The sequence below is a fragment of the Marmota flaviventris genome, chromosome 2, assembly GCF_047511675.1.
Source record: "Marmota flaviventris isolate mMarFla1 chromosome 2, mMarFla1.hap1, whole genome shotgun sequence".
Classification (NCBI taxonomy): domain Eukaryota; kingdom Metazoa; phylum Chordata; class Mammalia; order Rodentia; family Sciuridae; genus Marmota; species Marmota flaviventris.
Window position 1 is genome coordinate 150,308,244 of NC_092499.1, and position 25,361 is coordinate 150,333,604.

The window sequence follows — 25,361 nt, forward strand, 5'->3', positions numbered from 1 at the left end:
GCTCTGTAGTATAGTTTAAGGTCTGGTATAGTGATGCTACCTGCTTCACTCTTCTTGCTAAGGATTTCTTTAGCTATTCTGGTTTTCTTATTTTTCCAGATGGATTACATGACTGCTTTTTCTATTTCTATGAGGAATGTCTTTTGATTAGAATTGCATTAAATCTGAATAGTGCTTTTGGTGGTATGGTCGCTTTCACAATATTAATTCTGCCTATCCAAGAACAAAGGAGATCTTTCCATCTTCTAAGGTCTTTTTAAATTTCTTTCTTTAGCATTCTATAGTTTTCATTGTAGAGGTCTTTCATCTCTTTGTTAGGTTGATTCCCAAGTATTTTTTTTTTTTGAGGCTATTGTAATCCTCATTTCCATTTCTGAGGAATTATCACTGATATGCAGAAATGTCTTTGATATATGGGTGTTGATATATCCTGCTACTTTGCTGAATTCATTTACTAGTTCTAGAAGTTTTCTGGTGGAACTTTTAGAGTCTTCTAGGTATAGAATATACTGTCGGCAAATAGTGCCAATTTGAGTTCTTGTTTTCCTATGTGTATCCTTTTAATTTCTTTCGCCTGTCTAATTGCTCTGGCCAATGTTTCAAGAACTATTTTAAATAGAAGTGGTGAAACAGGGCATCCCTGTCTTGTTCTGGTATTTAGAGGGAATGCTTTCAATTTCTCTCTGTTTAGAATGATGTTGGCCTGGGGCTTAGCATAGATAGCTTTTACAATGTTGAGATATGTTCCTGTTGTCTATAGTTTTTCTAGTGTTTTGAACATATATGGGTGCTGTGTTTTGTCAAATGATTTTTCTGCATCTCTTGAGATGATCAAATGATTCTTATCTTTAAGTCTATTGATGTGATGAATTATATTTATTGCTTTCTGTTTTGAACCACCCCTGGGATGAATCCCATTTGATCATGATGCACTATTTTTTTGATATATTTTTGTATTTTATTTGCCAGAATTTTATTGAGAATTTTTACATGTATGTTCATTAAGGATATTGGTCTGAAGTTTTCTCTCTTTTTTTTTTTTTTTTTTTTGATGTGTCTTTGCCTTTTTGGGAATCAGGGTGACATTGGCCTTATAGAATGAGTTTGGAAGTGCTCCCTCTTTTTCTATTTTCTGAAATAAATTGAAGAGTATTGGTATTAGTTCTTCTTTAAAGGTCTTATAGCACTCGGCTGTGTGTTCACCTGGGCTTTTCTTGGTTGGTAGGCTTCTGATAGCATCTTCTATTTCATCACTTGAAATTGATCTGTTTAAATTGTGTATATCACCTGATTCAATTTGGGCAAATCGTTTGACTCTAGAAATTGAATTTTCTCTCTCCTTCCCTTTGTTAGCATGGCTAAGGGTTTGTCAATTTTATTTATTTTTTTTAAGAACCAACTTTTGTTTTGTCAATTTTTTCAATTGTTTCTTTTGTTTCAATTTCATTGATTTCAGCTGATTTTAATTATTTTCTGTCTTCTACTGCTTTTGTAGGTGGTTTGTTCTTCTTTTTCTAGGGCTTTGAGACATAGTGTTAGGTCATTTATTTGTCGACTTTTTCTTTTTTTAAGGAATGAACTCCATGCAATGAACTTTCCTCTTAGTACTGTCTTCATAGTGACCCAGAGATTTTGATATGTAGTATCAGTGTTCTCATTTACCTCTAAGAATTTTTTAATTTCCTCCTTGATGTCTTTTGCAACCCATTGTTTATCCAGAAGCATATTATTTAATCTCCAGGTGTTGGAGTAGTTTTTTTAATTTTATCATTGATTTCTAATTTCATTCTATTATGATCTGATAGAATGCAGGGTAGTATCTCTACATTTTTATATTTGCTAAGAGTTGCCTTGTGGCATAATATATGGTCTGTTTTAGGGAAGGATCCACGTGCTGCTGAAAAGAATGTGTATTTGCTCATTTCTGGATGAAGTATTCTATATATGTCAGTTACGTCTAAGTTATTGATTGTATTTTGAGTTCTATAGTTTCTTTGTTCAGCTTTTGTTTGAAAGATCTATCCAGTGGTTAAAGAAGTGTGTTAAAGTCACCCAGAATTATTGTCTTATGTCAATTTAACTCTTGAACTTGAGAAGAGTTTATTTGATGAACATAGATGCTCCATTGTTTGGGGCATATATATTTATAATTGTTATGTCTTATTGATGTATGGTTCCCTTGAACAGTATGAAATGTCCTTCTTTAGCTCTTTTGATTAACTTTAGCTTAAAGTCTACTTTATTTGCTATGAGGATGGAAACTCCTGCTTGCTTCCGCAGTCTATATGAGTGATATGATTTTTCCCAATCTTTCCCCTTCAGTCTGCGTATGTCTTTTCCTATGAGATGAGTCTCTTGAAGACAGCATATTGTTGTATTGTTGGGTCTTTTGTTTGTTTGTTTTTGATCTAATCAGCTAGGCTATGTCTTTTGATTGGTGAATTTAGACCATTAACATTCAGAGTTATTATTGAGACATGATTTGTATTCCCAGCCATTTTTGTTTATTTTTGTTATTTAACTTGACTTGATTTTTTCCTTTGATTAATTTTTCCCTTTAGGCTAATACCTTCCTCTGCTGATTTTCATTATTGTTTTTCATTTCCTATTTATGGAATATTTTGCCAAGGATGTTCTGTAGTGCAGGTTTTCTAGCTATAAATTCTTTTAACTTTTGTGTATCATGGAGGGTTTTTATTTCATCATCAACTCTAAAGCTTAATTTTGCTGGATACCAGATTCTTGGTTGGCATCCATTTTCTTTCAACACTCAATATATGTTGTTTCAGGATCTTCTAGCTTTCTAGGGTCTGGGTTGAAAAATCTGCACATAATCTAATTAATTTCCCCCATATATAATCTGATTCCTTTCTCTTGTGGCTTTTTATATTCTCTCATTATTCTGTATGTTAGGCATTTTCATTATAATGTGACTTGGTGTGGATCTGTTGTGATTTTGTACATTTGGTGTCCTATAAGCCTCTTGAATTTGGTTTTCCAATTCATTCTTCATGTTTGGAAATTTTTCTGATATTATTTCATTAAATAGATTGCTCATTCCTATGGTTTGGAACTCTATGCCTTCCTCTATCCCAATAACACTTAAATTTGGTCTTTTTATGCTATCCCATATTTTTTTAATGTTCTGCTCACATTTTCACTGTGTGGTCCGCATTCTTTTCAAGATTATATATTTTGTCTTCATTGTCTGAGGTCCTGTCTTCCAGTTGGTCTACTCTGTTGGTGATGCTTTCAATTGAACTTTTAATTTGGTTTATTGTTTCTTTCATTTCAAGGAATTCTGTTTGGTTTTTCTCTAGAACCTCAATCTCCCTACCAAAATAATCTTTTGCTTCCTTATTTGTTTATGTAGCTCTTTGTCGTAATGATCTTTTGCTATCTGTATTTGCTCTCATATATCATACTTTAATTCACAGAATATTTTAATTATGTACATCCTGAACTCCTTCTCTGTAATTTCTTCTGCAAGGCTTGCCATGGATTCCAATAATGTGGTATCTTGAAATGTTTCTTCCCTTGTCTTTTCATGTTGATTGTGTGTCTTCCTTTCTAGCTCTGTGGATCTGAGGTTTTTACCCTATAGGCTTATATGCCCCTGTAAGGTTCCAATACCTCTCCTTTGAGGGGAAGAATAATGTTATAAGATCTCAAAATAAACAAAATACCACCTAAAAACAAATTGTTGCAATTAAGACATTTACAGTTTGGTCACAATGGTGATCAATGGTGTATTCAATTATTATCTACAATATAATCAGTAGGTTTGTAAAAGGGTTAACAGTTTTGATGGTAGACAAGAACTGGGGGTGAAGTAGAAAGATATGCTGAGGAGGTAGGAGGTGAGGATATAGAGTTATTATATCTTAGGAATTGTGAAAGAGAAATCTAAAGAAGAAGGTTAGTAGCAGGAGAATAGAGAGGAAGTAATTTTGGATAGATAAGTAAGTGGGAAGACAGTAGAGTACATTAAAAAAAAAACACATATATATATATTAAAAAATGAAAAATATTCCAATAGTAAAAATTGGAGAAAAAAATAAAAAATATATATATGGGGTTATGGCTCAGTGGTAGAGTGCTCGCCTAGTATACGCGAGGCCCTGTGTTTGATCCTCAGCACCACATAAAAATAAATAAATAAAATAAAGGTATTGTGTCCAACTACAAGTAAAAAATAAATATTAAAAAAGAATATATAACACAACTATAATATACTGTTCAGTCATCCCAGTCGTCAATATCCTAATTCATGCAAAGTACTTGGTTTCCCATATGTTGGGGATGTGAGGGCGGGAAAGTAGAGAGGGAATAGAAGAAAAAAAAATCTCAAAGGAAGAGATAAGAATTGTTTTGGTTGGAGATCAGTCTCTTTCCTGCTTCTCCTCTCATCCAATAGATGGGGTCATCTGTTGTTAGTTGGTATTGTCATAGGGACAGACAAACAGGGCACCAAAGGTAGCAGGAAATGGTTTTATTTGGCTGCAGCCAGGTTCAGAAGGCACAGCTTTTGCTGTAATCAATCAATCCCCTGAACCCCGAGTTCAGGGAGTTTCAGAATTTTATACCCAGCATGAAAGGGGAGGGGCTCAGAAATTCACAGTCTGCAGAAGTTCACATAAAAGCATCTTTTTCTTTCACTGTTTTGGGCAAGTTAACCCTTCAAGGACAACACCTGAGAAGGGGAGAGCTTCTTCTCCCCTCTCTTTCCTCCCCCTGCCAGCTGTTACCATGGAGCCTAGGTGGTAACTTATCTTAAAAATGTAGACATCTCTGTGAAGCCCCAGCTCAAGGCCAGAGGCCTTGTTTGCACATTTCTACAAACTACTATACTGGATAAATGTTTGTGAAAAACTAGTAAGGGGGTGTCCAGCACCTGGAGTGCTGATTTCTTCCAGGCTAGCAGTCAAGTAAAATAGGGTAATACAAAAATAGGAAGCTTATCTACATTGAACTCTTTTATGGAGTCTCCACAAAAGAGTTTTTTGAGGATGACAGCCTCAAAATCAGCCATGGAGAAGCCCAGTTAAGATTTTCTGTGGAGAAAAGGGAGTACCACTATAGTTATCTCTGCCCTCAGGACAGTGATAGTAACCAGGGTGGAGGGTTGGTCCTGGGTGGGGGGCACCTGGAAGTGGGGCGTGGCACCTGCTGGTTCCCGAGGGAGACTGCACCTCAAGGATCTCTTTTTGGGCCCACTAATGTGATGTGAGTGCCTCGTCATATCTCCTTATGTCACTTGAAGACCTCCCAGTTCCTGGTCTCTGTGTGAGTCTCTAAACTGTATCACACTCACTCTCTCCCTTACTGCTCCCTAATAAGGGGCCTTTCTCTCCAGCCCCTTATTAGGAAGCAGTAAGGGCACTTTGGACACACTGTGCACCTGCCCCCTGAGAGCTGTTTCATGTTAGGCAGTCACTGTGCCAGGTTAGTGCTGCTGGGGAGAGACAGGAGCTAGAAACTCTGGCCAGCCAGAGTTCCAAACTGGGAGCTGCCCCCACTAAATATGCTGACGAAGGTGACCCGAGATGGAGGCAGTTGTTTTCAGTGATGGGGTATTGCATTGGGTTGGGGGAGTGGGGTGATGGTGTTGGATGTGGACTCTGAGTTCAGAGACTAGCTCTGAGGTGTGCAGTGTGTGGCTGCTGGCTTTCTTCAGAGCCTGTGTGATGTTCCCAGGTGCATGCAGGTTACCACGTGTAGGGGATTATCTCCACTGCTGCAGAATCCCAAGATGGAGGCGACAGGGGGAGCCCTTCAGTTGTCGATGGGGGTCCACATGGAAGTGGCAGCGGGAGATCCTGCTTGTGGGTAGTTGCCTGGGGTCCTGCGTTTGAGCAGCATCCTGAATTTCTGCTCAGTGGGTGGCCGAAAGTTGCATGGGTGCAATGCTGATGGTCCTCCTCAGGCACCTTAGTCCTGCGTTTAGGAGTGGTTGGGAGACCCACTCTGATGCTGAGGCCTGGAGCCCTGCACCGCATGGTGGCTGGGATTCCTGCGTGGGAGCAGGAATATCACTCACAGAAAAGCAGTATTCTCACTCCTTAAGTCCCAGGTCAAGGAGCCGCTCAGAATGCTGCCTCCCTCTGGCCCGCCATCTTGGATCCCCCCAGTTTTTTTTAACCTTTTAAACTTTATTTTTTCTGGTTCTTATCATTATGTGTTGTATGAGGGAAGGGGCTCTCATGTCTGTCTTTCTCTTGAGATGAATGGCCAGTTATTCCAATATAGTTTTAATTTTTTAATTATTTTAATTAATTAATCATGAGCATAAAAGAGTAGGATTTTTTCAAATGAGAAGAAAAGACACAGAACTCCCACAAGGCGAGGGGGCACTCTATAAGGGTTGCCCTCCATCATATTTTTTTTATTCTTTTTAGTTATACATGACAGTAGAATGTATTTTGTTAGATTATGCATACATGGAGGATAATTTCCCATTTTTATGGTTGTACGTGATGTGGAGTTGTATTGGTCATGTATTCATATATGAACACAGGAAGAGTTATGTCTGATTTATTCTACTGTCTTTTCCATTCCCATCTCCCCTCTCTTCCCCTGTCCAATCCAGTGAACCCTCCACTCCTTACTCCCCTTCACTGCCTATTGTGAGTCAGCATCTGCATATCAGAGAGAACTTTTGGCCTTTGGGTTTTTGGGGATTGGCTTATTTCACTTAGCTTGATAGTTTCCAGTTCAATTCCATCCATTTACCTGCAAATGCCATAATTTTGTTCTTCTTTATGGCTGTATATATGTACTCCATTTTCTTTATCCATTCATCTGTTGAGGGGCACCTACATTGGTTCCATAGCTTGGCTATTATGAATTGAGCTGCTATGAACATTGATGTGGCTGCATCACTGTCACTTGGTATATGCCAAGAAGTGGGATAACTGGGTCAAATGGTTGTTCCATTCCAAGTTTTCTGAGGAATCTCCATATTGCTTTGCAGAGTGGTTACACCAATTTGCAGTCTCACCAGCAATGTATGAGTGTACCTTTTCCCCCACATCCTTGCCAACGTTTATTGTTGCTTGTATTCTTGATAATTGCCTTTCTGACTGGAGTGACATGAAATCTTAGAGTAGTTTTAATTGCATTTCTCTATTTATTAGTAATGTTATAAACATTTTTTTCATATTTATTGACCATTTGTATTTCTTCTTCTGTGAAGTATCTATTCAGATCCTTAGCCCATGTATTGATTGGGTTATTTGGGGGTTTTTTTTATGTTGAGTTTTTTGAGTTCTTTATATATCCTGGAGATGAATCTTGTATCTGAGGTACAGGTGGCAAAAATTTTCTCCCATTCTGTAGGCTCTCTCTTCACGTTCTTGATTATTTCCTTTGCTGTTAAGAAATCCAGCATATTTTTAACTCAGGTTTCCCTTTCCCTTTGAATTGAAATGTCATCATCAGCATTGCTACCTATATTTGTATACATTCTGGGTTTGCAAGTAGTGGTACACTGGCCGCTTCCTCTCTTTCTGGTGAATACCACACTACTTTGATTATAGGCATTTTATTTAAGTCTTACAATCTGTTAATGCAAGTTTTCCACTTTTTTTTCTAAGTTACTTATTAGACTAGACACTTGTTCGATTTTGTACAATTCCCATGGTCAGTCACTCTGCTTATGCAGGTTTTACATCATTTAATGAGATTTTATTTTGTCTTTCTAAAGATCTTGGAACTCTCTTTTTTTTTTATTGTTTTTTTCCCACAATTTCAGTGGGAGATATATATTTCCCATTTCCCTTTCCATCCTGATGTTACTGGTGTTCGGATGGAGAAGAGGGTTTGTTTTGTTTTGTTTATGTTTTAGACAGTCATCATTTTCTCTTATTAATTCAGGTGGTTTTTAGTAGAGTTTCTTGAGATTTTTTAGGTATATGATTAAGTCACTGCAAATTGAAAACAAGTTTGTCTGTTCTTTTTCAATAGTTATGTAACTTACTGTATTCTCTGTATTACTGTGTATCACTAGAAATTTAGAAAGTTGAATAATCATGTTGATAGCAGGTGTATCTATCTTGTTTCTAATTTTAAAGGTCTTAGTGTCAGCAATTTACCATTTCCATAGGCTTTTGGTAAGTGTATTCTCGTGTTTAGATAGTTCCTGTGCTTTCATTTTTGCTTAAAGTCTTTATTAGGAAAGTGTACTACTCAGATTTCTGTCATTGTGTCAAAATACCTGAGATAAATAACTTAAAAGAAGGAAAGGTTTATTTGGGCTCCTGGTTTAAGAGATTTTAGTCCATACTCACCTGGTCCTATCACTTTGGCCTATAGTGAGGCAAAGCACTGTGGCTGGGAGTACCTAGTGGAGCAAAGCTGCTTATGTCATGGTGGCCAGGAAACCTAGAGAAAGGGGCAAGGGACCCAATACCCATTCAAGGAAAGGCAAGCCCCAGGTACCTAACTTCCTCCTACTAGGCTGCCTCCTAGAAGGCTTAGGCACCAATCCTTTAACACATGAGCCTGTGAGACCTTTAAAATTCAAACCATAGCAGGAAGGTTGTTGAATTTTGTCAAATGCCCTTTTCATCACTATTGATATATTCATATAGTTTTTCTATTTTATTGATTTAATAAATGATGATGATAGTTTTGACCTAACCTTGATTTCCTGTAATAAACACTAGTTGTTTTATTTTTAACTGCTGGATTTCACTTTATTTCACTTTATTGACACTTTATATATACATTTGACAGTTTTTATATCCATATTTGAAGTTGACTTGATCTACAGTTTTTTATTGTTATTGCTTTATTGCGATTTGATGTAAGATCATGCTTATTTCACATGATTTGGGGAACTTTCTATTTTGTTATGATCTGGAAATGTTTTATAGGAAATTTTGATGTTAAAGTTAATTAGATAAAGCAAGTCTTTGTTTGCTGACTTCTTTTAAAGTCATTGATCAGTTCCCTAACATGTAGTTAAAGAGATGGAATTTTGGTAGAAAATCATTTATTTCCTTTATATTTTTGATTTGCCCTTATGGCGCTGCTTTTATTTTCCTTGTAACTCTTTTTCTGGATTTGCAGTTATATTTCTCTTTTCATTTATGATGCTAAAGTTTGTTTTTTGTTTTTGTTTTGTTTTGTTTGTTTTACTTTTTCTCTAAAAAAAAAACTTAATCTAAACAGCCAATGATTATGTATTTTAGTGTTCCTATTGAGGAACTTGAAAAATTTTATTGATGTTTACGATTTGTTTTATCTGGTATTTCGTTAATTTCAGCTTCATCTGGACTAACTCCCTTCATATGTCCTCTTTGGGTATTTGGTTGTTGATGGTGAAGTCACAGCAAAACCCTGGCACTATACTTCCCTCTTCTATTATGGAATCCAGGCTTTGCTACTCTGGCTCTGTCTGATACTTCCTCCCTCTGTGTGTCTTGCTTTCTTCATCTGAAAAAGGGGAAAAGCACCTGTCTCAGAGGATTCTTGACAATTGAATGTGGTACTATTTGTTGCATTCTAATAGCAATGTCTAGCACATGGCAAGGACCTACCTAATAGACAGACATCACCTATTATTGTTGTACAGTTGAGTTCCAGGAGCCCCCACAATACCCAGATCCACATATGATCAAGTCCCTTTTATGAGGTGGCATAGTATTTCTGCACAGTGTATGCACATCTTCCTGAATGCATTAAATCATCTCTATATGAATAATAACACAATGCAAATGCTATATAACTAGCTGTTATTTCTAATTATTTAAGGAATAATAACAAGAAGAAAAGTCTGTACATATTTGGTACAGATGCAGTCTTTTTAAAATGATTTTGATCCATGATTAGTTAAATCTACATGTAGAAACCATGGATATGGAACCTGGCTATAGTTCCTTTTTCAGATTTCTTGAGTTGAATATTTGTTTGTTTCTATTTTTTTCTCTAAATGTAGCTCATAGTTCATATTATTATTCAAGCCCTTATTTGTACTTTATCGGAATCTAAAATACAGTTATAGTGATCTATACTTATATGGATGCATAATTGTACATGTTCAAATGTACATACATATACATCTACTCTTATGTATATTTCCCACCACTTCTACTAAATTTTTTCTCATTCTTCTATGTTTCTATAAGGCCTGCTTCACATACCTGGTTTGTGACTTTTCACCTACAGATATTTATTTTCATTTTATCAAATAACACTTTAGTCCTCTTGGTGCCTCTGTACTACAAACTAAGTTAATCTACTCTTCCCGTGGCCATATTGTCCTCTTTCTCTTTGTGTCAATGAAGAAGCTTTCTCTGACTTTTATATTCTTTTTTTTCCTTTGTGTTCAGTTTTTACCCTGAGTGTGTGTCTTTTGAAAGAAGACCCTACTCACTTCACATTTGTATGAGATCTGCCATATTGGTTTATTCTTCCCACTTTTTTAAAAAATGGTGCTGAGAATGGAACCCAGGACCTTACACATACTAGGCAAGCATTCTACCATTGATCTATAACCTAGCACTCTTCTTTTTTGTATATATTTATTGTTATTTCTTTTTCACCCTTCCTTTATTCCTGCTAATTTCCTTGTTTCTAAAAATACTGGCATTCTACTTTCTGCACCTTGTTATCCCTTTGTGTCTTGGTTGGTTTTCTCAAGCTATAAAGCAAAGAGAATTCTACCCACTGTGGAGGGCAGCTCTCCATTGAGCACAGGGCCTGGCACACAGTAAATGCTCAATATTAATCAGTGTTCACTGGTTACTATTATTATTAGCCTCATGATGCAAAAAGAAATAATGATCATCTAACCCTTGCCTTTATTTTATAACGGATATTTTTCACAACCCTTTATCATCATATTTGGTCCTCTCTGTACCTCAGTAAGAATCACAGGGAATATAGTGTATTTTGCATATGAAAATATTGAGGTATTAAGATTTACATGACTTGTTCAAGGATAACAAATACTAGACAAGGTTGATGCCCAGACCAAAGCCTGTATCTCCTGAAGCCAGAGCTGTTCCCCCTTTTCCAATTTCTGAAATGTACTTCCCAGATTTCATGGAGACCAGTGACTGTCACTTTTCTACACATCAGAATGCCTGGGAGTTTTTAAATGCTCAATGTTCAGGCCACACCCTTCACTGATTAAATCTATATATTGAAGATGGGACCCAGCATCAGAAGTTTAAAAAATTCCCCAGGTGATTCCCACATGCACCAGGGTTGAGAGCAGTGGTTTTGGTTTTCTTAGCCCGAGGTTAAAAGCAGAAACAGTCGGCATCTCAGCCTGTGATCTGTCCTGCAGGGTGACTCCCACCATGTGTGTCAAGGGTGGCAAAGAGCACGGAAGTGATGGTTGCATTTGCCAGTGAAGAGACAAAGAAAAGACAATGTTGCTTTTCTTCTCCTTGGCTTTTCTGGGTCGAATCAGAAGAGGAAATGAAATTTCAGCACAGCCTGAGTCATAAGGATTCCTTGGGCTTCCCTAAAGCAGGTGTTATTTTTATGATTCAAGTGAATTTCAAAGGCCAGTGCCTTAGAGTGGATGTGTCTGGCTGCCCCTCAACCTCTACCCTGCAATAGCACATTCCCTCTGGGCTGCTGGCGGGGGAGAGGAGGGAGCTGGTTGCCTGGAGAGGTCTGGAAGGGAACAATGACTCAGGAGCCAGAGGTAAGCTCTCCTGCCTTTCCAGATATCCCATGGGATTGAACTGACATTTGGGGTTTGGAATATTTAATTACTAATGGTAGGCATAAGAAGAGTGCTCTGTTGACATTATACGTGGCCTGAAAGTTCCCTTGACTTTACTGGCTTCCACGGCAATAACCTTGTTGAAATAATAATCCCACCAGGGGACTCTCGTGACATGGGTTACCTCCAGGGCTGGTGAGTAGGTCATTGGGTGCCATGCAGTGACATTTTAGGGTGATCGTCTTCTGTGCCATTTTGTTTTTTGTGTGTTTGTGCTCTGCCTCCCCCACTGGCTAGTAGGGATTTTTTAATATCGTTGCTGCCTTTATGGAAGCCACAGCTAGTCTGGTGACAGTGACCCTCCACTGCCTGTTCTAGGCCCGGCACTGCCTGGTTCTCAAGCTTCCAGAATCCACCTCCGTTGGCAACAGAGGGTTTCCCATGGCCAGTGTCTGGCTCCTTGGGTTTTGTTGGTGTTTGGGTAACCAGGTTCCAGAAGCCAGACTGCACGGTCTGGTCTGCTCCATCGTATTTTAAAAGAACAAAAGTAAAGCCAAGCTGGATCTGGCAAAGCCATTTCCCTGGCTGCCCAGTGGTCCTCTTAGAGCTGCCAACTCTTGCCTGCATGTCTAATAAGACAGCCTGTGTTCGTGGAGAACATTCTGTCAGTGTTTCTGTCTGTTGCCATGAAAAATAGCTTATTGCTTTACACCCAGAGAGGAGCACGAAAGTGCAGAAATGCCAGGAAAGGCTTAACCAGGTCCTAGAATAACCACAGTATCCATCCCCGTTCAGCAGTTAGAGGTCCACACTGCAGGGTTTGCTGGGGCCGTTTTAAGTGTTGGAAATAAATGAAAGCCAAAATTAATTTTGAAACAACCCAGTGGGGAAATTGTTAATTTCCTCTTTCAAATCTGGCAAATAACTTGAAGTTAAAGGGGAATTTATAATAATTATTATTATTATTATGTTTTTGGATTTGCTCTGGCTTATGTAACTGAAAAATTCTGGATAAGCCACCACTCGTGTCCCTGTGTCAGTGCCTGAGCACAGCCACACTTTCTGTGCTGAAGAAGGCCCTTCATCTGAGTGATCCAGTGGATCTGTAATTTGTATTTGCAGAATGCTCACAAAGGGGTGGGAAGCAGCAAAGGAGGCCTCTCTGCCTTTGCTGGAGCCTGTGGAAGCTGCTAATCGTGTCAGCTGAGCACACGCTCATGAGTGTGTCTGATGGCCATGGGCTGCCAGCCTTTCCTGAGAGACACTTAAGGCCTCTGGGGGGCACTCTCGTCTTAAGTAAGGCCTCATATTTGGTACAAAGGGTATTATTCACGAGTTTTGTGCTTTCAACAGTATTTCCACACCCAGTGCCACCATCTTGGTTTCTTATATCCCACTCACAGCTAGTGGTACTGTTTCATGTGGAAGAGGTGGGAATTGGCACTCCCAGATTTAAATCTGTGAACCAGCAAGGCTCCCGTGGGTAAGAGGCAATGCCGGGAAGCAGACTCTGAATCCCCATGTCTTGGCCTTTTCACCACCAACTTTTATGAGGAAGAGAAAGCCCTCAGCTGCCCTCTGAAAGTCATGAAAGCAAATTCAGGACTGTTCCAGGCATCTTTCCATCAATTCTCTTTTGCCTTGTGAGAAATTCAGCCCATTACAGTAGTCCCTTGTTATCTGTGCTTTTCACTTTCCACAGTTTTAGTTGCCAGTAGTCAACTTTGGTTCAAAAATATTAAAAGGAAAATTCCAGAAATAAATTTATACACTTTAAATGGTATATTATTCTGAGCATTGTGATAAAGTCTCACACTGTCCCACTCCATCCCACTTGGGATGTGAATCAACCCCTTGACCAGTGTATCCATGCTATATATGATACCTGACTGTTAATTAATTAGTAACTGGCTCAGTAATTAGATTAATTATCAGGATATCACAGTGCTTGTGTTCAAGTAAAGCTTATTTTACTTCATAGGATTCCAAAGCACAAGAGTAGTGATGCTGGCAATTCAGATATTTTGAGAGAGAGCGAGAGCGTTCACACAATGTTTATCATAGTATTTTGATATAATTCTTCCATTTTATTATAAGTTTGTATTGTTAGTCTCTTACTGTGCCTAAGTTATAAATTAAAGTTGTATCAAAAGTTGTAGGAAAAAAACACATTAATATACAGGATTTGAGACTCTTAGTAGTTTTAGACATCCACTGGGGGTCTTGAAACACATCTGCCATGGAAAGGGGAGACAACTGTATTGCGTCAGTTTTCTCTAGTTTCCAAATAATGGATCTTTTAAGTAGGCATCTTTCAAGTAGGCATTCATCTTGTCCTAACACTAGATGAATATCATAATACTATCACCAAATGCCTAGAACTCAGAAGCAACCAGGCCGTATCTACACCTTGGCAGTAGCATTGCTCGCAGATTCCTTTGGCTAAGAAGTTAAGCAACATAGCAGTTAATTTACACATCAGAAGACACAGACAGCAAATCATGGCATGGCATATACAACCTTACTGGCAATTACAGAAATTCAGATTAAAACAACTTAAAAATACTGTCACTCCTATTAAACTAGCAAAAATAAATAGAAACATTGAGTAAGACATTTGGCAGGGCCGTGGAGCAATAGGCGCACCAGTATCACGATCCTGCCACTATAAATTGATCCCATGTGTGTAAAAGTAATTGGCATCACATGATAAAACCTATACAAGTTTTTTCTCCCCCAGTGAGCTGCTCTGAGTTTGATATTTCTTTTCTGAAAGTTATCTCTAGGACATAATCACAAACACGATGAAAGCCTGCATTTATAAGAATTGGGGGCTACCCAAAATATCCAATAGCACAGGAGAGACAATACTGTCCAATGCTATACCAGCAGGTGGACCCTTCCCAACCAGGAAATAAGTGTGCCTGCCTCTTCAGCACTCTACATTGTTCTTTAACCCAGGGACACCCTACGAATCCTAGCCTTAGCCTCGCACAACACCCTCAGGAAAATCTTCCTTAACCCACAACCTGGTCACACACTCTTATGTCTCTCAGAGTTTCCCGTCCGGTTTTTTTGGTTAGTTGGTTGGTTGGTTGGTTTTGGTTTTGGTTTTTCATAGCACTTACTAAAGTTTGGGGTTGTGTGTTTGGGTGGCATTCTTGTTAAATGTCAATTCTTCAACTGGACTGGACTGCTTCGTGAAAACAGGGACCTTGGCCACTCTTGTTCACTGTGTGTGCCCCCACAGTGTAGGGCCTGAAACAAGATTAATAGATGTTTGCATGAATGGATGGGAGTTGGGTATTGCATTGATGGATGGTTGCATGTGAATAGGTAGATGGGTAATTGCATGAATGAATAGGGGGATGAATGGATGGATGGGTGGGTGGGTAGGTGGGTGAATAGCAGGATGGATGGATGACTGAAATTTTATATGTGCATTGGCCTCCTTTCTATCTACATAGACCATCACAGCTTCAGTAGCACTTTGCCAAGTAATCTATCTTAATCTCTTATTCGTTCCTGTGAGATAAAATTGTTGTCCTTATTTAAAAGTTGAGGAAACTGAGGATTCTCCTACTAGTAAATTCAATGGCTTAGTTAACTGCACCCAATTATTTTTATTTCTTGCTTTTCTCTCTCAAATAGCTCTTGGCAAAATTCCTAAGTTGGAACAGATGACAAGCAATTTCTTGTAAGTTTCCTATTTTTTAAAAGGAATAACTGAAATGCTACAGGAAAAACAAGTACAATGTTGATTTTAGGGATAAAAACCCTCTCTTTACCTGCTTTTAAGAATTTTAGTGAAGACAAAGTAACAAATTTTCCTAAATAACTTTGACATTCCAATGATTAAAGGAGGAAAACTGTGTTTCCCTTCCTGTGCTGGAAGGTGCTTTGGGTTTTCCCTAAGTGGCCACCATGCTGTTTTTTTGAGACCCTATTTGTCCTCCACAGTGAAATATTTGAGTTTGGTCTAGTTGTTTTCTATTTTTAAAGCTTTTATTACATTTTTTGCATCCATGTACATACATGTAACGGTGCTGGAATTTTAATGGCCCTTGCAAAATTACTAGTTTTGACCCATAAAACGAAGTGAGTCCTGCATTAAGGAACCATTTATGTAACATGGGGACTATTTGTTCTTTGAAAGATTTGATTGAAAACAATTTATATTGGATGAACAGCCTTTGGGGGTGATTCCTTAGTTATTTTCCTTGTTTATCTCAGACAGTATTTTTCCTTCTAAAGTATCTTTATGTTTGTGAGTAAAATTTGCATGTCAGTGTAGCCAGCTGGTTTGTTATCTCTAGCGGGGGACAAAATCTCCCTTAACGTAAATCTGATTTTTACATCACTTGTTTTAGTGTCGTTTTCACTATTTTCATTTATTTTATTATTTTTTCCATCAATACCACATGTTTTAGTCCTTAAAATTATGTGTATCGCTTTCATATATTATATATATATATATGTGTGTGTGTGTGTGTGTGTGTGTGTGTGTGTACAGAGAGAGAGACAGCCTACGTTTAATGATACTTTATTTATTTTGAAGTGAGTTTTGACAGTTTCATTATTTTTTCAAACACCCTAGAATTGATTTTATGTGTTGACCTCATTGTTTTAACTTAATTTTGGTCTTTCTTTTCTTAGTCTAATTATTTTCATTTTCCTGCTGTCTTTTAACTTTCTGTTCAAAGTGGAGTGAGGCAAGTTCTCTGTTTCACTTTTACAAGTTTTTTTTTTTTTTTTACTGTGATCTGAGTTGTACCTTCTCTTCTCCATTAATTGTGAAGCTTTCATATTCTGAAAGTGTCTCTCTTGGGTGCTGGTTTTTATTCATCCGCTCTAGCATTTTTTAAAAGAGTATATTTAATGTCCAAACAATCGGGCATATTTGTTTTCCTTTCTTCATTAGTTTCTTTCTTTACCTTGTCTTCTGGGCAAAAGATACATATGACAAGGGATAAGGTGCATAGGAAGCCTGCCTTTTAAATTTGCTTTTCCTTTATATCTCAGAATCTAATTAATCGATAAGAAAGCTTCTTGTGTATGTAAAACAGAATTCTTTCTCTTGCCCCCATCCTTTGTCGATCTCCCATTGCTATTTTAATATATATTCTATAATTTCTCTATTTTTTGTGTGTATTTCATCTCTTACATTCTGCTAATGTCTTTCTTGCATTTCCATGTTTCTTTTACCCATTTTGTCCTGTGTCATAACATAAAGATTCATCATCATGGCATTTGGGCGTCGCAGTCCTTTGTCTTTTATCATGATTGCACTGCCTTGGTTTTTCTCTCCTAGTGCCTTTGAATTGCTTCGTCAGCTTTCCCATGATTGGTGAACATAGGGGCACAGTAGAAGGGAAATAGATCAAGCACCAGGCATCCAAATTGCCATCCTGATCCTATGGCCTTTGAACAGGTCACCTCTCTTGAGTTTTTTGTGAAAAAGTACACCAACTTTAAAGGGTTACTGTCAAGCTTAGAGTCAGGGTGAAAATGTGCTTTTCACACACCTAAAGGAGTTGCCAAGAGGGTGTTACCATCCGATCCTAGCTCAGCTTCCAAACTGCTCACCTACAGAGTCTGGTCTCAAATGTACCTGGTTTAAACAGGGTTCTTCAGAGAGGGAGAGAGAACCAGTAGGATGGATGCATGAGAGGGGATTTATTAGAGGAACTGAATCATGCAATTGTGGATGATGAGAATTCCCCCTACAGGCCATCTGCAAGCTGGAGACCATGGGATGCTGATAAATTGGCTCAGGTCAAGTCTGATAGCCTAAGAAACCAGGGACTATTGCTGTAAGTTCTAGAGTCCGATGGCTAGAGTTCTGGTATCCAAGGGTAGGAGAAGAGCATCCCAGCTCCAGGAGAGAGGAAGAAAGTCACCTTTCCCTACTTTGTTCTATCTGGGCCCCTTGCTGATGGGATTGTACCTTCCCATGCTGAGATGGGATCTTCCACCAGTTAGCCCACCAACTTACAGACCCAACAAGAAAGAATGCAGCTGCACATGGTGAGTGGTACACACTTGCAATTCCAACTACTGAGGAGGCTGAAGCAGGAAGATCAAAAGCAAGACCCTGCCTCAAAATAAAATTTAAAAAGAGTTGGGATGTAACTCAGTGGTAGAACACTTGACTAGCATGTGTGAGGCCCTGAGTTCAGTCCCCAGAACCACAGGGTGGGGGATAGGAAGTGGAACACCAGAAATAATGCTTTTCCAGCTATATGGATTTTTAAAATATTTTTAACACCTAAAATTGTCCATCACAGAATGCTTACAGGCATAGATTGCTGTGTTTATTACTTAATGTATAGTCAGAAGTTAGTCTTGTAAGTTGTTTTTGTGTTTAACATTTCTCATTTATTGAGCTTCTATGGCAATGTTTCCTTTGTTTGTTTGTTTTACAGTATATTGGCAGCTAACCAGTGCTAATTCTGATATTTACAACATTTTTAGCAAACATGCTCTTGGGCCAGGACTGGTTTCATTTTTGTCTCTCCTGCATTCATTTAATTAACTGAAACCCTTCTGAGATTAGAAGGATATCTGCTCCCTTTCCTCATCTCTCCCTTCCCTCTTCTCTGTGGTTCTTCTTCTCAAGACCTTTCTGAAGTTCTGCTTTTACACCACAGGGTCCTCACAGGTTCTCCCCTAATTGATTTTACTATCATTTTCTCTGCCTTTCAGTGGTATGTTTCTAACCTACTCTCTCAGCAGGCAGCCCTGCAGATTTTCAAGAATCTGGTACTTTCTTTTCCCGTCTCCATCGGCAGGCTCTGTTGGTGGGATGTCCTGGGAATCTCAGGTCTTGACTCCTCCTCCCCACCTCCTTTCATGTGTCACCATGTGTGTGAGTTTCCCAGAGCTGCCATAACCAAAGGCCAAAACCTGTGTGGCTGGAAGCAGCAGAAATTGTTTCTCTCGAATTTCTGAAGGCCGGAATTCAAAATCAAGGTCTGGGCAGTGTTGGCTCCTTCCAGGACTCTGAGGGGGGAGTCCTGCCGCACTTCCCAGCTTCTGGCATTGGCCAGCAATGCTCAAGTTCCTTGGCTATAGATGCATCGTTCCTGTCACATGGCCACATTCTCCCTGTGTGTCTTCATGTCATCTTCTCATAAGGACACCAGTCGCCCTGGAGGAGGGCTCACCCTAATAACCTCATTTTAACTTGATTGCCTCTGTAGAGACCCTAATTCTAATTAATAACCCTCTGAGGTATGAGGCATGGGAGGACTTCAGCATATCTTTTTGGAGGGACACGTTCAATCCATCGCCCTAACCTTGCAACCATTGCACGTAGCCTGGATTCACCCTCCATGGGCAGCCACATGTGCTAGGTCAACAGCAGTCAAGTTTCCATGTCCTTTCCATCTTTGTCAATGTCCTCCCTCACCTTAACAGCCTGTTTCCACCAGATACAGAGACTTGAGAAGTAGGTATTTAGAAGACTTCACTGAGGATTTTATCTGGGGTCAAGGTCAAGGCACAGCCTACTCTGGTTCTGTTGGAGCCTTGGCATACACAAGGAGGTGGGGACAGAGCTGCTGTCCCTGCATGGCTCATTCTCTATCAGGTGGATCCCTCTCACTCAGAGCCACTCCTGATGATCTGGGTTCCCTGCTGGCGGGCTTGAAATTTACCCCAACCTGTCAGCACAAGTGCACCGACCCCCTTCTTCAGCCATCATTTTTTTCTCTTCTGTCATTGACCTTGCTCAGTTGACTTGGCACAAGTCTTCACGTGTCACCATCTGGGGCCCAGAGTCACTGGGTCTGCTGCTCTGAGCTTCTTTATTTTGGGGGTATCTTTGATTTGTTCCTCTGGCCTTTGAGAGAGTTGATTCCTTTTAAATTAGACCAGTAGATTGAGCACCTTTTCCAGCTGCTCGCTAGTTCTATAAAAATGGCTCTTGTCTTACTGGCTGGCTCAACAAGGGGACAGTGTCTTCCACCATCATTGCAGGAATCTTTGCTTACCTCCAAAACTTGAGTTTGTATGGACCAAGGATTGAAAAATAAATCATAGAACATTCCGTGTATTCCTGCCTTTTTAACATGTGTGTCTTAATTGAATGGACATCTTTTTCGAGGGACTTTCAGTCTCCAGTGGGGAGGACCTGACCCAATTACCTACAGATGTCTAGCACAGACCAACCAACAGGAACAATGAGCTGGGAACAGAGCAAGAAGAGCTATGAGTTCTGCCTTATGGGGTCGGCAGAGACCTGCTAAGGCGTGAACGTCAACACAAAATCAGGCAGAGGCACACCTGGCTGTGCCAGGAGCCAAGAATCTTTTTCTGAGTCAGCCTGAATCTCCAGAGCTTCAAAACCAGGCTAAAAAGCATTGTGGACTCCAGCCTCTCGATGAGCCCTTTTTTCTTTCACCAGTAGGGTTTAACTGACATCGAAACTTAAAAGATGTCATGGTGGCCAGTACCATGTGTGTCCAGTGACTTCCAGAAGCCTTGTGTCAGGATAGATAATCGCTTCCCTGGACAGCAGGCTCCATGGAGACCATCCTTGTGCATCACTCTGTAGGGAACCCATGGCCCTTAAACACATCTAATCCTCTTGAAACCATCCCAGTCACTACCAAGGCCTAAGAAGACAAGCTTTCTAAGTCATGATTCTGGGCCTTCTGGGGAGAGTGGTACTTCCTCTTATTTAGCCTGCCATTTAAAGGGCTCAAGCTGGAAGACAAACAAGAACACATTTTCCGTCTGTTTACACAGGGGTGGGTGTGGCTGACCGTTGAGTTGGTGGGAGTCTGCAGCCAGCTGTCTTTGATTTTGCAGTTCAGCCTTCATGGACTGGATTATGCAATGGCTGGCCGCGCTTCCCCAGACCCTTGTTTATTGTTGTTATGCCTGGACTAAACACAAATAAGCAATGAGCACTTCAGGGCTTGCTGGGCCTGTTTCTGTGTCAAGTGCGTGGACATCATTTTAATTGGACATTCTCTCTCCTTTCTTTGTGGCATTTTGTGAACATTTAAGCACCCTGGGATGCCTGTGCACCAGATAGACAATGCATTGTGTAATCCAGAGTTCCCAAACCAACCCAAGACCCGGTGGAAGCCTTACGTGTCTGTCCACCTCTGTCTAACCCAGATACCATTTTGCCGTGTGACTCTCCCAAGAGTGTTGTCATGTTTTCAAACCTCTTCTGCCTTTTCCCACCTCTCTCTGCACTTGAGTTTATCAGGTGTCGGTCATGAAGAAACCCAGCTGGGGTAGGACCTAAAAGGAACTCTAGAACCTGGCAGCAGCCTCTGCCTCCTCCTCTCTCCAGTGTCTAAGGAAGTCAGTAGTACACATGGCCATTCATTCTTCTTGGTGATTTTCTTCTGATAGGATGGTCACCCCAAAGAAGCATGGAAGGTTTCCATGAAGCATTCTTCTTTAGCTGGGTGGTCCCCCCACCTACTGTGTACTCATATGAGTCCATGAAGATCAAGGAACCTTGAGCTAGGGCAGCCCGAGAGGCACACCATGCACAAGTGTGCATGTGCATACCTCTTTCCCTCTGGACCCTAACCTCTCTGGGTTTGGTTCTGTCTGTGGTGCTGCAGCTTTATTCCCACCCCACTGCCTAGTAGGACAGTTAACACTTAACAGTTAACAGATCAACCCTGCCCATGGAATCTTGGAGCCCTTGCTGACTTTAGGACACCCACCATCTAAAGGAGGCAAGCTCTTAGGAGTGTTTTCAAGATTTTTCTTGGCTCCAGGCCCAGCCAACCTTGTATTTCTCATGCAGCCTTCTCATCTCCACACTTTCTGTCACCATGACAACGCTATCCTAGGGGGAACACCTGGAGCCCCAGAGGACCTGGCAGCCCTTGGGCACCCTGGGACAGTTACCCATAGTGAGTCCACATCCTCTTACCCCTCACTCCCATCCTGTGAATGCCAGGGTTGGACCCACTTTCTGAGCCCTGTGGTTCCTTTCCAGGAAAGCCGTGTCTGCGCTTTGATTGTCGATTCTCTTCAGCCTTGATTCCTCTGCTCCACTTCTTTCACCTAGAACAAATTAGTCCCGCAAACAGCAGGAATGTAGGACAACTACTGCTCTGGGCAGGCGGAGAGAGGTTGTAGAGTAAGAGGATGAGAATGGAAGTCGGAAACATGGGTTAGGGGAAGATCCTGGAGGCGTGAGGATCTTCTGCTGAAGGCAAAGCTAGGGTGGGAGAGCAGTTGGAGGAATTTTAGAAGACATTTTAAGATAATCTAGTTGATATTTTAAGATGAATGATCTTATTAGAGCTATATAGAAAGGAGGGCCTGCAGGTCTTGGGGGCTGTGTGCTCTCTCTGTACCCAAACATTTTAGTGTCTGCTGCATGGTGTACATCACGTGGAGCCATAAAGGAAGTCCAGGGCATGGGAGGTGTGTTCATCCAGGTTCTGATTGGCTAGGCCGCCTGTCAGAGCAGGGAAGATGACCTATGGTTTGAGTCAGTGCAGCACAGATTCAGTGGGGGAATTAATATAGGAGAAGTTGAGCTGGATGAAGCCTGAGAAAGTGTCCACCTCCCCCTGCAAGCTGCGCAGATCTCATGAAGTTAGTTAAGCAAACCGAGGTTGAGCCCTGCTCCTTATGCAGTTCAAGGCTGCACCTCCAGGTCAGGAGACATGGAGATGTAAGGAGGTTACCACTGTAGCGTGGTACACAGAGCAACCTCGGTACTTGTCTCCCAAGGATGTCTAGTTCATCTGTGTCACATTTAGCTCATGTCACAGTAACATTCAAATTCTTTCCTGTTGTTTTGTTTATTCTCATTGTCTTGCAAATTTTTATTTGTAAGACTTTCCACAGACACCTAAAATCTGTTGTCAAAGTTAAAAACAAAAACCAGTTTCCTGGTTGGTTTTGAAACCTCCTTTTCATCTTGCATTTGGTTGCTGTTTTAAGTTTGTGTCCAAATTGTTTGATGTGTAACAATCACCATGGCCATACAGAGGGAGTGGAAGAAGTTGGAATGCAATCTGGACACCTTGGTTTGGCGTCCAGCTGTCTGGCCCCAACTCCCAGGACCTAGGTATGTCTCTGTGAGCTCAGGATGGAGACAGCGAGGCCCTGTAGAAGGCTTTCTTTGACTTGGCTTTGCAAAGACTGCCTGGTGACCTTCCTCTCAGCCTGTTGCTGTGTTGATCACAGGCTTACCCCAAGACTCCCCAGTGAGGGGAGCCCACAGTGCTTTGCAGACCAGCAGCCAGAAAATACCCTGGGTCCAAAAGTGACTTGGACATCATCTGACCCAAACCACTTATTTAATAGATTAAAACCAACAATACCAAAGTAAAGGGTGGTGCAGTTAGGAATTAATGAAAGGTTAAGAAGAACACAATGTGCTGAGTTTGAATTGGGCATCAGAACGCACTCATGGTAAATTTAGAGCTGTGTCAGATCAATGGGCTGAGAAGCAGTGTCACTCCAGCAGTGACAAGCACACCTAACACCCAGATCTTGGTTTCTCAATTCCATTTTCCACTAAAGGGAATCAGGACTGGTTCCAGGCATTGGACTTGGACAGCATAAGAAACTAGAACAAGTCATTTTGCTTGGGAGTAAGGAAGCACCCAGAAACTGATAGGGCTATGTTAAAGGAACACAAAAGCCACCTAGATGGGACTCCCTCTGGAAAATTGGGGACAACTTAGACATCAAAAGAAATAATGATCATGATGCTTTGAATTTTTTTTAAAAGGGATATATGAGTCCAGAATGACATTTAAATGTGATGGGGGAATACTCTTGTGCACAGAAGAATGCCAAGCAATAAAGGTAGAAACAGACATCATTTAGGGGGAAAAAAAATCACAGCTTTGCAACCACCATTGTATTAATTGATTCAGAGCAAGAGTGACAATATTAAATCCACTGGGTGCAATGATGTAGGAGCAAGAGTATTCACATAGTGTCAGAGAATCACAGATTGTATGTTAATCACAAAAGGTAAAATGAAAGAATGGACAGATACCATCTTAACCAGGGAATCCAACTTGGCAACAATAGTAAAATCACATGACATCTACTGCCCCCTGGTGGGAGTCAGTGGGAAGGACTCAACATTGTCTCCAAAGTGCTTCATCTAAATGAAGAAAACAATTGAGTAAATTCAGATTAGGCCATTATTCTATAAAGACAACTGGAATGGCTTGGAAAATGGCAATAACAATGTCAAAAAGGCATGAGAACTCTTCCAGATTGAAGAAAAATAATGGGACATGACAAGTAAATACAGTGTGTGGTTCTCGATGGGACCCAGGATCAGGACACAAGTAGTTATAGAAAACATTTCTTGGATAACTGAGAATATTCGAACATGAACTATTGTCTTGATAATATTGGTGTGATGTTTCTTGAAAATTATATGCTCATATACTAAAATATCATTGTTCTTCATAAATACGTGCTGAAGATTTAGGGGTGAAGTGTTATTTTGTATTGTTTCCTTACAAATGATTCAGCAAGCAGTAAGGTGTGTGTGTGGGTGTGGATGTGTTTGTAGAGAAGAGAAAAAGCAAATGTGACAATATATTAACAATTCGTGAATATAGTTTTTAAATTTTTTTCAAACTTAACATAAAAGGGAAGAAAGACTGGGGGACGGGGTTGGGGGGCCGGGACTGGAGCCTGATCATTCCTTTGGTTCAGACCAGAGCTTGAAGGAGTATGTATGGATCCAGCCTTTCCGGATTTGGCTGCCATAAAGACAAGTACACACCGCCATCTAGTGGCCATCTAAGAACACCTCTGCTGCTGCCAGATTTTGAAAGCCAATTTATCCCACATCATTGGTACTTTTCCCACAGTCCCTGTGGGTTCTTAAATTTCCCATTTGCAAAGCACTAATTTTTGTTTATATTTCTGCTCCTTTAATTTTCCGTTACAGATTTCCAGTTGCTTTGGAGAAGCAAGCCAAAAAGCAGATTTCCTCTCCTCAGAGACCTAATTGAGCCCCAAATTCTTTGATAATCAAAAAGGAAAAGTCTGCTCATATGTGTTTAACCAGATCCCTTTTGCCACCCCACACCAGCAAACCACTGGACTTCCTGACTTCCTCTTATGGAAATAAACGAAGACCAACCAAATGAGGAAAGCCTTCACTCTGGGCTGACCACATTCAGGATATCCGTCTCTGTCACTTGCATGTGGCAGTCTTAAAGTAGGAGAGGAATAGGAAAGCAACAAAGGGCAGGTCTCTCCTATGTGGCTGGTGGGAGTGGGGGGTGCCTATTCCTTGAAAGGCTGAGGCTGCTCACAAGAAGCAGGACATACTGTAGGATTGGTTAGGGAGCATATTTTAGTTTTTCTGATTGGTTGTAAGTCCAAAGCAGGAAAAAAAATTAGGGAAGTTATCATTTATTGATAAAGTCTTAGCCATTCTGGACTAATTATCATAGAAATTATTGTTTAGTTCACCAGACTGGCATATCTGCGTATCTGACTTGCAGCCGGCTAGCTTTCTGGGCTATTTATTATAGCTACAGAGGTTGGTTTCCTGGGCAGGTTCCTGTGGATTTGGGTCAGAGTTCTGTTTTCATATATGGTGTCACCACGGATCATTTGTATATTCAGTCTCTCACTTTGGAAGCAGTCAGTCCACAAAGCATGCAACGTGGTCTGGCACAGTGAGGGTGGCTGCAGAAGACAG

The 25,361-nt window shown here is 40.3% G+C and overlaps 1 protein-coding gene across 2 annotated transcripts in view; it reads left to right on the forward strand.

The window, feature by feature from the left end:
- Positions 1-25,361, forward strand: part of Lrrk1 (leucine rich repeat kinase 1) — a 155,052-nt gene that overhangs the window by 74,182 nt on the left and 55,509 nt on the right. The gene's annotated exons all lie outside the window — the stretch shown is intronic.